Raw genomic sequence first — 12,322 nt, forward strand, 5'->3', positions numbered from 1 at the left:
CTGCCCCCACCAAAACTTCCTCCCAAGTTTTCCCCATCTCAGTAAATTGCAGTTGTGTTCTTTTGATCAACCTTGATGTCATCCTTGATTTGTAGCTTTCTTTCATCCATGGCTGATAAATCCGCACATCTCTGTCATCATATTCTCTTGTGTGTGCCCCTAATATATACTCCGAATTCAGTACTGATTACCATTTCCACTGCTATATCTATGATCAAAGTCATCTTTACATCTTGTCCATATTCTTACAAAAGCCTCCTATGATTGGTCTTCCTGTCTTTGCCCTTGATTTACTTCAATCAGTTCTTAATACAGCATGTAGAATAATTACATTAAAATATAGGTCTTATTATGTCACTCCTTGAGGGAAACCCTCCATCAACTTCTCATTTCAGTCAATAAAAGCCAGAGTCCAAGAAATGGTCTACCATGGCTCTATCCTCTGGACCCCTGTTATTCCCAGATACCAGCTATTTTTCTCCCCCTACTCACTTTGCTCTTCTGTCCGACTCACTTTTCTCTAGTCGTATTTACCTCTTTGCTGTTCTTGGAATGTGTCAGGCAAGTTCTTGCTTTGGAAGATTTGCACTGGCTATTTTCTCTGCCCGTAACACTTCTCCATGGCTCATTCCTTCATCAGTTTGGGATTTTTATTTTCCTTAGGCTTTCCTTAGCCACTCAATCTAAAATTGCAAAATTCCCCCACTCCACCCTAATTCTCTTTCCTCCTTTGTGTTTCTTTTCTTGTAAGCCTTATTGCCATCTACCATCCTCGTATTTTACTTACTTTTTCTATTATTTTCTTCCGCATTTCTCTAAAATGAAAGGGCAAAGGCTGTGTTTACTTTGTTCACTTCTCTGTCCTCAGCACACAGAAGTATAGTGCCTGGCTCATGTTATTCACTCAATTAATATTTGTTGAATGAATGAATGTAGTAGAAAATAGTCAACACAAAAAATTTAAAACTAATTCAGGGATTTTGAGAGCCCTTGGATCATTTAATAAGTGGTCAAACGTTTCAGTAGACAGCAGGCGTTAGAAATATGACCATGTATACTGATACTTTAACATACAGAACTTGCTTCTTTGAACAAATCCTTGTTCAACGTATTTACCTATCTAACTTTATAAGTGTAGAATGCTAAAAAAAATAAGTACTGTTTGAAATTGAATATGACCATTTGAGTATACTACAATGTGGAAATTTCTTAGAATCTTTCTGTTTTTAAAAGCATTGGTGATTTAGTGCAATGTAGGAGGTTTTTTTTGTTTTTCTGTGTTTTTTTTAGTTGTTAATTTAGTTTAGTTTTAGTTTAGTTTAGTTAGTTTAGTTTTTTTTAGTTGTTAATTCCAGGCCCTTGTTTTATAGGTTTGCAAGCTTCAAAAAGCTTAAGATGAATACTAATTTTTAAAAATATTTATTTATTTTTGAAATAACACAAGCAGGGGAGGGGCCGAGAGAGGAGGGGACAGAGGATCCAAAGAGGACTCTGTGCCGACAGCAGTGAGCCCAATGTGGGGCTCAAACTCACAAACTGTGAGATCATGACCTGAGCCAAAGTTGCACGCTGAACTGACTGGGCCATTCAAGTGCCCCAAGGTTATTCCTTTTTAAGATAACTTTTTAAAATAAACCATTATAAACCACCAAATAATTATTGTTTCCAAATGTCCATATTTTCTGTCTTGACTACATGCATAACTATTTTAAATAATTATAATCATAATATGTCTTTAATTTTGATTCTTAACTACGACATCCATTTTCTGTGTTTCACTATCGTCTCCATTTTTGTCTTTTTAAACAACTGATAACAGACCATATTGCTGATGTTCATTATAAATAAACCATTCTCCTTTTCGAGGTTGCCATCCAGCATGGTAGTAAGAATGGAGAAGAAAGTACACATGTGAGCAGTAAAATTTGTTTTCCAATAAATATAATAAAATAAACATTTGTCCAAGATTTCTCTGAAGTATCTGGAGTAGCTAAAGAATAATGATCCTAAGAAAAGAATAGAGGATCAGGAAGAACTCTGTGAGTGCAAAGAGAGGGTATTCTTGCAGTTATGAACTCAGCACTGGACTGAGTGTCAGGAAAGTTTGATTAATCACATGGGACCCTGGACAGCCATTTATTTCTCAAGCTTTCAGTTCTCCCATCTGCAAACACATACTGGACTACTAAGTGATTGCTGAAGTCTCTCCCAACTTTGGGACGATTGCTGTGCCTCTTGTTTCTTTTGAACTTCATTATTATTTCTTCTGATTGCCTTCTAGTGACCTTTCATAAAAGCTTTGGTTTATAATGAAAAGAGCATGAAATGCTCAATCCGGAGTCTGTTGGAGATTAAACTTTCCTGAATACTGAAACACTTGACTTGACACAGGAAGTGCAGAACTGCCATTTCATTTTATCTTTCTCAGCCAGAAGCAACTTCTCATAGATCAAAATTTAGAACAAGGAAGATTGGATTAAGGCCAGACTTAGAGAAAGCACTCTGGAATTTTCTTTAAGACATACTTTTGGGGCTCTTACTGTTATTCACTACCAGAAATCCCAGTAAATGAATCAGAAAAAAAGTAATGCAGTTAAATATAGCATCATGTAAGTACATATGTAAAATAAGTATAATAAGTATAATCTAGGGGAAGCGATTATCACATAGCAGGAAAGACCAGACTTCGGAATTAGTCTGCTTGGGTTCAGTTATCAGTGTTACTGTACTAGCTGTGTTGCCTTAGACAAGTTGAAATGAAAAGCTTGATTTTACAGGGTGATTTAGCTTCTTTCCATGTAAAATTGGAATAGTAACATTGAGTTTGCAGAGTTGTTATGAGGATTAGAGAGAATATTTATAAAGTACTAAGTATAGAGCCTGATACTCAGTAAACAGTGACCTTTATCAATTATCAGTAACAGCTATTGTTGTTATAGTATGTACTGATTAGTTAATACTTTTTCAAAATATTACCTATGTAAAATACTTACTCTGTATTCCTGTCCTGTAATTAGGATCATATGTGTTTGTGGGGGTGGGGGATGAGACCTTGGCATTTCTAATACTCAGCTTTTTGGCAGCTTTAAATGACTTGTCAAAACTAAAGAATTATGTTAAAAGTTCTTATTCTACAGCTTTAGCATATTCGAGTCTCAGATGGAATAATGTTTCTTTTTAAAGAAGTGTTTTTTTTCCTTTAAATGCCTGTCTTGTAAGAACACTTGTTAGATTGAGACAATAGTTCAGTAAAATCACTAGAAATATACTTTTTGGGGGGTTTGGGACATACAACGCAAAATGTTTTGTGATAGGAATCAGGAAAGCTAATTTTCTTTTCCTTAAAGATAGTGGGTTATATTTTATAATGCTATACAGACTATTGCCACACTATATGCAGATTTATTATTTCTAATGCTAGAGCCAGATGAACTGCCCTGGGTATTTAACTGGAGGAACGTTCTTGGGTTCTCAATGGCCTCTTTCAGGAATTTTATTTGTTCAAGGATCTAAAAAAAGTAGATGTGCTTCATTGGCTTGATTTATACTTTTTTTTAAAAAAGCTTATTTATTTTGAGAGAGAGAGAGCAGGGGAGGGGCACAGAGAGAGAGAGAGAGAATCACAAGCAGGATCCACACTGTCAGTGCAGAGCCTGACTTGGGGCTTGATCCCATGACTGCGAGATCATGACCTGAGCCGAAATCAAGAGTCAGGTGCTTAACCAGCTGAACCACCCAAGTGCCCCTTGATTTATACTTTTTAAAGGAAGCCTAGAACGTTCTTTATTCAAATATATGTGGAAAAAGGAAAAGTTGTTAAGTGAGGGAACAGGGTTCATACAGACACATCATGAGCTTCAAAACTAAGAAGAGATGGATGAGAATGACTTTACGGTTTATCAAGAAGGATGTTAGTCAGGAAGGCAAAATAGGAAAAGGTGAAAAATCAGAAGAAAATTTTTAAAAGACCCTAAAACTTGGAATATATATTTTATGACAGGAGCAGAAAGATTATTTACCTTTAAGAGAAAAGACATGTTGAATACTAAAGAAGCATAGAGATGCAAATCTTTTTTTAATTCAGTGTTTTTTATTTATTTTTTTTTAATTTACATTCAAATTGGGTAGCATATAGTGCAACAATGATTTCAGGAGTAGATTCCTTAATGCCACTTAGCCCATCTCCCTCCCACAACCCCTCCAGCAACCCTCTGTTCTCCACATTTAAAAGTCTCTTATGTTTTGTCCCCCCTCCCTGTTTTTATATTACTTTTGCTTCCCTTCCCTTATGTTCATCTGTTTTGTATCTTAAAGTCCTCATACGAGTGAAGTCATAATGATATTTGTCTTTCTCTGACTAATTTTGCTTAGCATAATGCCCTCCAGTTCCATCCACACAGTTGGAAATGGCAAGAGTTCATTCTTTTTGATTGCAGAGTAATACTCCATTGTGTGTGTGTGTGTGTGTGTGTGTGTGTGTATATACACACACATACATATATACATGTATATACATATATATGCATATATACATATATGCATATATATGTATATATGTATATATGTATACGTATATGTATATATGTACATATGTATGTATATACATATACATATGTATATGTACGTATGTATGTATATGTATGTATGTGTGTGTGTGTGTGTGTGTGTGTGTGTGTGTATATATATATATATATATATATATATATATATATATACACACCACATCTTCTTTATCCATTCATCCATCGATGGACATTTGGGCTCTTTCCATACTTTGGCTATTGTTGATAGTGCTGCTATAAACATGGGGTGCATGTGCCCCTTTGGAACGGCACACCTGTATCCCTTGGATAAATACCTAGTGGTACAATTGCTGGGTCATAGTTCTATTTTTACTTTTTGAGGAACCTCCATACTGTTTTCCAGAGTGGCCGCACCAGTTTGCATGCCCACCAGCAGTGGAGCAATTACATGCCAATAAAATGACAATCTGGAAGAAATGGACAAATTCCTAGAAACATACTAACTACCAAAACTGAAACAGGAAGAAATAAGAAATTTGAACAGACCCATAACCAGTATAGAAATCGAATTAGTAATGAAAAATCTCCCAAAAAATAAGAGATGCAAATATTATTAATTCCAGATGGTATGTTATCGGAGGACCTGTTTTATTTTATTTATTTTATTTATTTTTTTTACCACTTAAAACAGACTAACTTTATTTATTTATTTATTTTTTTATGTTGTGTGGATGTGGTTTTTTTTTTTAATATATGAAATTTATTGTCAAATTGGTTTCCATACAACACCCAGTGTTCATCCCAAAAGGTGCCCTCCTCAATACCCATCACCCACCCTCCCCTCCCTCCCACCCCCCATCAACCCTCAGTTTGTTCTCAGTTTTTAACAGTCTCTTATGCTTTGGCTGTCTCCCACTCTAACCTCTTTTTTTTTTTTTTTTCTTCCCCTCCCCCATGGGTTTCTGTTAAGTTTCTCAGGATCCACATAAGAGTGAAACCATATGGTATCTGTCTTTCTCTGTATGGCTTATTTCACTTAGCATCACACTCTCCAGTTCCATCCATGTTGCTACAAAGGGCCATATTTTGTTCTTTCTCATTGCCACGTAGTATTCCATTGTGTATATAAACCACAATTTCTTTATCCATTCATCCGTTGATGGACATTTTTATATTGGAATTGACGAAGCTGTCTTACTATAGCTTACTTCAGACCCAGTGTCCTTAAGGAGTGGGTAGTTTTCTCTCTTTTATGTTGCATTTTGTACCTGGTGTGAGCTCAGTAGTTGTTGTGTACTTATGATTTCTTAATTCCTAAGATGATTTATACGGTAATTACTTACAGCTTTTTTAGTGGTTCTTTTTAACCTGTTGTTGACCAAGACATTACATTTGATCATAATTTCTCTCTCATATGGTTTGATTGTATTATTGCCAAAAAGATTTAATATATTTGTAAAATTTATTTGTGTTTCTTATGAGCTTCACTTAAACTATTCATTTGGTCTAGAGATACTTTATAAGTAAAAAAATACGTGAAATTTGGACAGTTTTATTTCAAATACCTTCTGATACGTTTTGAAGACCTATTAAGCCACTGGTTCTTTTTTTTTTTTAATATGAAATTTATTGTCAAATTGGTTTCCATACAACACCCAGTCCTCATCCCAACAGGTGCCCTCCTCAATGCCCATCACCCACTTTCCCCCTCCCTCCCACTCCCCATCAACCCTCAGTTTATTCTCAGTTTTTAAGAGTCTCTTAAGCCACTGGTTCTTAAGCTGAATCAGAATCATGTAGAGGACTTGTTTAAACAAAGATTGGTAGACCCTTTTCCCATTGTTTCTGATTTAGCAGGTCTGGGCAGGAGCCCCAGAATTTCCAAGAAATTTCTAACAAGTTTCCAGATGGAGCTGATGTTGTTATTCCAGGGACCATAATTTGTGAACCACTACATTTAATAACTAGGTAGCTTTATTTGACCCCTCCTCCAACCAATTAAAAATTAGTAATGTTTGAATTGCATGCATTAAAGGTAATATTGTGACTCTTTTTCACTGGGTTCTAGCATAGAGGCAAAAAATGACCTTGTTCCAGGCAGTTGGAACTAACTTCTATTTAAACTCAGAAATCACTCCTTTCTTTAGAGAAGAATTATTTGTGTAAAATTCGATGACTTTCCCTCCTATGTCTTGAATTTAAAAATAGAAATATTTGAGACAAATATGAAAAAATTTTTCAAAAATAAGAGATTTGATACTACTAATCTGCTAGCTAGACCTGACAAAATAATAGAAACAACATCTTATAGAATCTTGTTCAAACTACTTCCTTTAAAAGATATCTGATATTGTGGGTATGCAAGATGGTTTATTAAATATATCACTTATATTTTATATTTAGCTTTTATAAACTTTATTTAAATGTTTCAAAAATACCTTAAAAGTAGGTATTTCTTAACATCTACATATAAAACATGATGTTAATAATATGGTAAAACTGTCATGTTTTTGCAGAAACCTTATTTTTTGAAATAATAACACCTTTTAAAATAGATGGAGAAAATATGAAAGGCACATTGCTGCTGAAAATTCAACATAGTTTGTAAACGGATAAGCTGTGTAAGTGTTGACTATGAACAGACCGGCCTATATTTATTAAATTTTTGCTTAAGTTATAAAAGATTCACTGTATTATCTTTCTGGACATATAAAAGTAAATCATACTCTTTTTAAGAGCAGGAACAATGTGTTTGAAATAAATTAATGTATGATTGCAATTATATTTGAAGACTGTATCTTAATAAAATCAATCATTGCTTCTCTGATTGCTAGGTATCGTTTTCTACAACCTTTTTGTTTTTTACTCTTCCTAAAGTTTGTTTCATTATAGTGATTCTCCTTCTTGTTTCAAAAAGAATAAATAGGGGCGCCTGGGTGGCTCAGTCGGTTGGGCGACCGACTTTGGCTCAGGTCATGATCTCATAGTCCGTGAGTTCGAGCCCCGCATCGGGCTCTGTGCTGACAGCTCGGAGCCTGGAGCCTGTTTCAGATTCTGTGTCTCCCTCTCTCTCTGACCCGCCCCCATTCATGCTCTGTCTCTCTATGTCTCAAAAATAAATAAACGTCAAATAAAAAAAATTTAAAAAAAAAAAAAAAAAAAAGAATAAATAAATGATTATTTGTTAATAAAAAATTCAAGCTTCTGCCTATCTGCCTTTGTACATTTTTTACTTACCCATGTATATACAGCACTTACCTGTACAAGCAAGTATTCATTTACTAAAAAGTTGCCCACTTTGTAGCCTTGAAGTCATATTCAGAAATCTTCTTAACTGATGATAGGGTAAAAGCCAAATGCATACCTCCTACTTGAGAGAATTTTTTATCTTTGTTAAAAAACACACACACACAACATATTTGGTATATTTAAGTTTACTTCTGCTCGCTTTCATGTGTTAGTTTGCACTTTGCGTTTGTATAGTTTTCTAGCAAGTTGATCCTTTTGTGGGTTTATTATATACTGTTCTTATCCTATAAGGACTAGGTTACAATTAAAATAATTCAAAGACCATTGAGAGGTATTGTGCTAAACTAAGGACCTTGCTTTTTATCATACTCAGATGCGTCTCTCCTTTTATTATTTCAATTTGAAGATAGTGGCATTATCAGAGAGGGAATGTGGTCTCTGCCAGTAAGCTGTGTAGTGGCTAAGAGGTGAAGGCAAATGTGGCTGACTTTAGAGGAACTAAGTCTCCAACAAAAGAGTGGGTGAGGGTGTGAAACAAAGTCAAGGCCACAGGGAAAAGAGCAGGATAGCTTCATTGGCATGTGATTTGGGTAGTCACACAGGACTTAGCAGCACTCAGTTTAATGCTTTGCATTTTTAATAATTTGCAAACAGGGGTCCTCCCTACATTTTCATTTCTCACTGGATCCAAATGATATAACTGTGCAGACAATAAACGACAGAGGAGAAAAGGAAGCAGAGATTTCTTCTGTCTCCTTGGTTCTTTATTCCTTTTCCCAGTATAGCCAGAGTGGGAATTATTTTTAAAGTATGACTTATAGACCATGAAATATTGTGGAATATTAGCCTAATTTGAAAGTGATTTTGTATGTATGCACGTATGTATTCACTTACCAAAGGATTAGGTAAGGGGAAATAGGAGTTTATTAAAATTTTTTATAAAAATATCAAAGAAGGGCACCTGGGTGGCTCAGTAGGTTAAGCGTCCAACTCATGATCTCAGCTCAAGTCTTGATCTTAGGGTCATGAGTTCAAGCCCCACATTGGGCTCCACACTGGGGGTGAAGCCTACTTAAAAAAAAAAAAAAAAATATATATATATATATATGTGTGTGTGTGTGTGTGTATACACATACCTGCACACACCTACCTAAAAAAAAATATGTGTGTGTGTGTGTGTGTGTGTGTGTATGTATATGTGTGTGCAGGTTTGTGTATATCCAAGATATAATATAACTTCTAATAGAGACTTTATCAAGTAAATATATAGCATATATAGTTTGAGACATAAAAACAGTTGGAAGTACAGGATTCTATTCCTGAATTAACCTACTACATGTTTATGCAAACCACAGTAGTGTTTTCTTCACCCGTAGAGCCTGATGCTTTATATTCAGTATAGTACTTTATTATTTGGTCATTATGCCCCCCTAATATTGTTATTATATCTAACATGGTAATTGTTTCTTTACAATAACTGTGAAGTTTATTTTTAAAAAATTTTGGAAATTAAAATTTAGAAATTCAAAATCCCAAACAGATTTTAAGGAGTTTTTAAGGAGGCCTGTTGATTTCTTTCTTTTATTCAATGGTTACATATACTCATTTATTGTTTCTATCACACCAAGACTCTTTTACCAGATCTCCTCCTTGCTTAGGTACCTTAATATCATTTGGTGCATAACAAAGCTAAAACAAAGCCAAACTTTTTTTACATTCTTTCACTTAAGAAAGAGTTCTTTTATTCTAATAAACTGTGAAAAAAAATGGTTGGGGGAAGGGATTGCCTAAATTTAATTCTACTTCACAGATCTCATCCAAAAGTCATTATATTTAAACCACATGATCTAGAATGAGACTCTACTCTTTTAGGAGTAAAACTGTGAAAAAGATAGGAGTGTGGAGATATAACAACACCACTGGTTTCTTGGCTGATTTAGTGAAAGTTTGTGCCCACTTTTATAAATTACCTAGCAATATAATAGAGATTGAACATTTTAAAATTAGAGAAGGGGGGAATACCAAAATTTCCATTATAAGATGACTACTGTGAAATTTCTGCTTTAAAATGGAAAAATTAGTTTCTTTAAGACACTTTCTTATATAAATTTAAGGATTCCTTGTCCTCAGTCGGAAATATTTTAACCTCCTGTATTTGTAAAGTATTTCGGAAGAGAGCTATCAGGAAGCACCAGGCTAAAGGTTTAAGCTGGAGTACCGTCAGCCTAGCAAGGGTGTTGAAACTCTTCTATATCCTGAAGTATAACAGAGAACGCCAAAGCCAGCTGACTTACCCTATAGTTTCTCCTGTTGCAAGAGGACATTTTTAGAGAGTCATATAGTTAATATTTTTTAATAGCCATAGAGTCTAAGTTATGGATAAGAATGGTTTTTATTTCATATTTTTAAGAGAGATGGAAGCATGCAAGGAGGGAAGGGGCAGAGAGAGAGAGAGGGAGAGAGAGAATCCCAAGCAGGCTCCATGTGCCCAGCACAGAGCCCCGATGTGGGACTCCATCTTACCATCATAAGATCATAACCTGAGTCATAATCAAGAGTCAGTCGATTAACTGAGCCACCAGGATGCCCCTATTTCATTTATTTTTATCCAGAATTATAACATTGCATGGAACATAAACTATATTAGAAGCATTAGTTCTGCATCTAGTTTTGCATGACATTATGTAAGGTAATAACCATAAAAAAATGAAGTTAAATATAATGTCCACTTATCAGAAGCCTAAAATATACAATGTCAAACACAGCCCCTTAGAAGACATGTAAGCAACTGAACAAATAGCATGAGGCAAAGAATATATTGATAACGTGGTAAATGCTTTTTGGACTTCACAGATAATAAACCCTTGTTTCTTCTGAAATAGTCTAGCAAAAAAAAAAAAAAATGCATCTTCTTCTTTAGCCTAAAAAAGCTTTACACAAGAGGTAGAATTTTCGTTATGTGGATGATGGGAGAAATTACTTTTGACAAGCTGCAGTTTAAAAAAGGAAGGGAATGTGTGGTGCCAGATACAGAGTTAGGGAAGCCCTGACTTTAGGAATCAGAGGCTATAGTCTTGGGGGTGGTGTAGAAATAGAAAAACCTATTGGGCAAAAGGACTGAACATATTTATCCAAAGAAAGGAGAAAGGGACAAAGAAGGCATAAGGATAAAGTTGATGCAGAGTGAAGCCGGTGTGCTCAGTTGTTCACTGATAGGCATTTCAGTGGGCTTTTTTTTCTAGAATAAAGTTTGAAGGCAAAGAAATCTAGTCTCTTATTAAGGCTACCTATAAAACTTCTGATTCTATTCTACTTCTGGTTCGTATCTTTAAAATTGAGATTTGGTGGGGTGCCTCGGTGGTTCAGTCACTTAAGCCTTTGACTCTCGGTTTTGGTTCAGGTCATAATCTCACGGTTCATGGGTTTGAGCCCCACCTAGGGCTCTGCACTGGCAGTGTGGAGCCTGCTTGGGATTCTCTCTCTGTCCCCCTCTCTCTGCCCCTCCCCAGCTGGTTCATTCACTCCTTCTTTCAAAGCAAATAAAATAAACTTTAAAAGTTTTTAAAGAAAATTTAAAAATTAAAAAAAATAAATGAGATTTGGTTACATTTTAATTTTGTAGATCGAGACTGTTAAAAACTGAGAACAAACTGAGGGTTGATGGGGGGTGGGATGGAGGGGAGGGTGGGTGATGGGTGTTGAGGAGGGCACCTTTTGGGATGAGCACTGGGTGTTGTATGGAAACCAATTTGACAATAAATTTCATATATTAAAAAAAAATAATAATTTTGTAGATCGAACATTTTCACAATTTTATGGCAATTAAAATAAACTTGATGTTCATAAACATAAAAAGATAAAATATCTTCTTCCCTGTGCCAGTGTGTGTTTCCAGCTGTCCCTAAAACAGCTCTTTTGGTTGTCTGCTGTTTCATGAAGGCTGGTCCATTGCCACATGCTCACCCCCTGAAATCTCCTGACAAAGCCCTACCCCCTCCCAAAGTGCCTTTTGTGGCCATCATTTTTATTTTCTCTTTTCTCTACCTTTCCATCCTAGATATAATTTTTTTCAAGTGCATAATATCTCTGTGCCTCAGTTTTTTGAGATGTAACCTGGGGCTAATAAATTTTATCGCCACTTGCAAAATTACATGAGTCAATATTTGAAAGCACCCAGCGTAGTGCATGGCACATAACAGTTGAGCTTTAGTACAACAAATGTTACTTGTTTTTCTCCTCTTCCCAACTGGTAATAATAACTCTACTGGAAGGGGAATACAGTAATTCAGGGAAAAATTTTTCATAAACTGTGGTGTTTGCCCAAATTTTGGTTTGTATTTATACAGTGCATTATGTATAAATTTGTTCTCATTAGATAGGGCTATTGAGTGTTTCTACCTTAGTTGTTTTGTTGTCTTAAAAGGTTAATTGGGGCATAACCAAATATAGCATGGTCTTGCAAACAACTCATAAAATCATAATTATTTTAAAATAAGCTTGAAAGTTAGAGGGGTTGCCGTATGAGACACATTTTACGTAGTTCTCAGTTT

At 35.2% G+C, this 12,322-nt stretch overlaps 1 protein-coding gene across 12 annotated transcripts in view; it reads left to right on the plus strand.

Annotated features, from left to right (window-relative positions):
• ZEB1 (zinc finger E-box binding homeobox 1) overlaps positions 1 to 12,322 on the plus strand; it is a 272,730-nt gene that overhangs the window by 71,963 nt on the left and 188,445 nt on the right. The window contains exon 4 of one of the 12 annotated variants that reach the window (XR_013556913.2): positions 4,927 to 4,945. The exons of the other annotated variants lie outside the window; for them this stretch is intronic. The gene's annotated coding sequence lies outside the window, so the exon portion shown is untranslated. Of the gene's footprint in view, positions 1 to 4,926; positions 4,946 to 12,322 lie in introns of those variants that run through there. 12 annotated transcript variants of the gene reach the window in all.

Source organism: Panthera onca, chromosome B4 (genome assembly GCF_046562875.1).
Source record: "Panthera onca isolate mPanOnc1 chromosome B4, mPanOnc1 haplotype 2, whole genome shotgun sequence".
In the NCBI taxonomy this organism is placed as follows: domain Eukaryota; kingdom Metazoa; phylum Chordata; class Mammalia; order Carnivora; family Felidae; genus Panthera; species Panthera onca.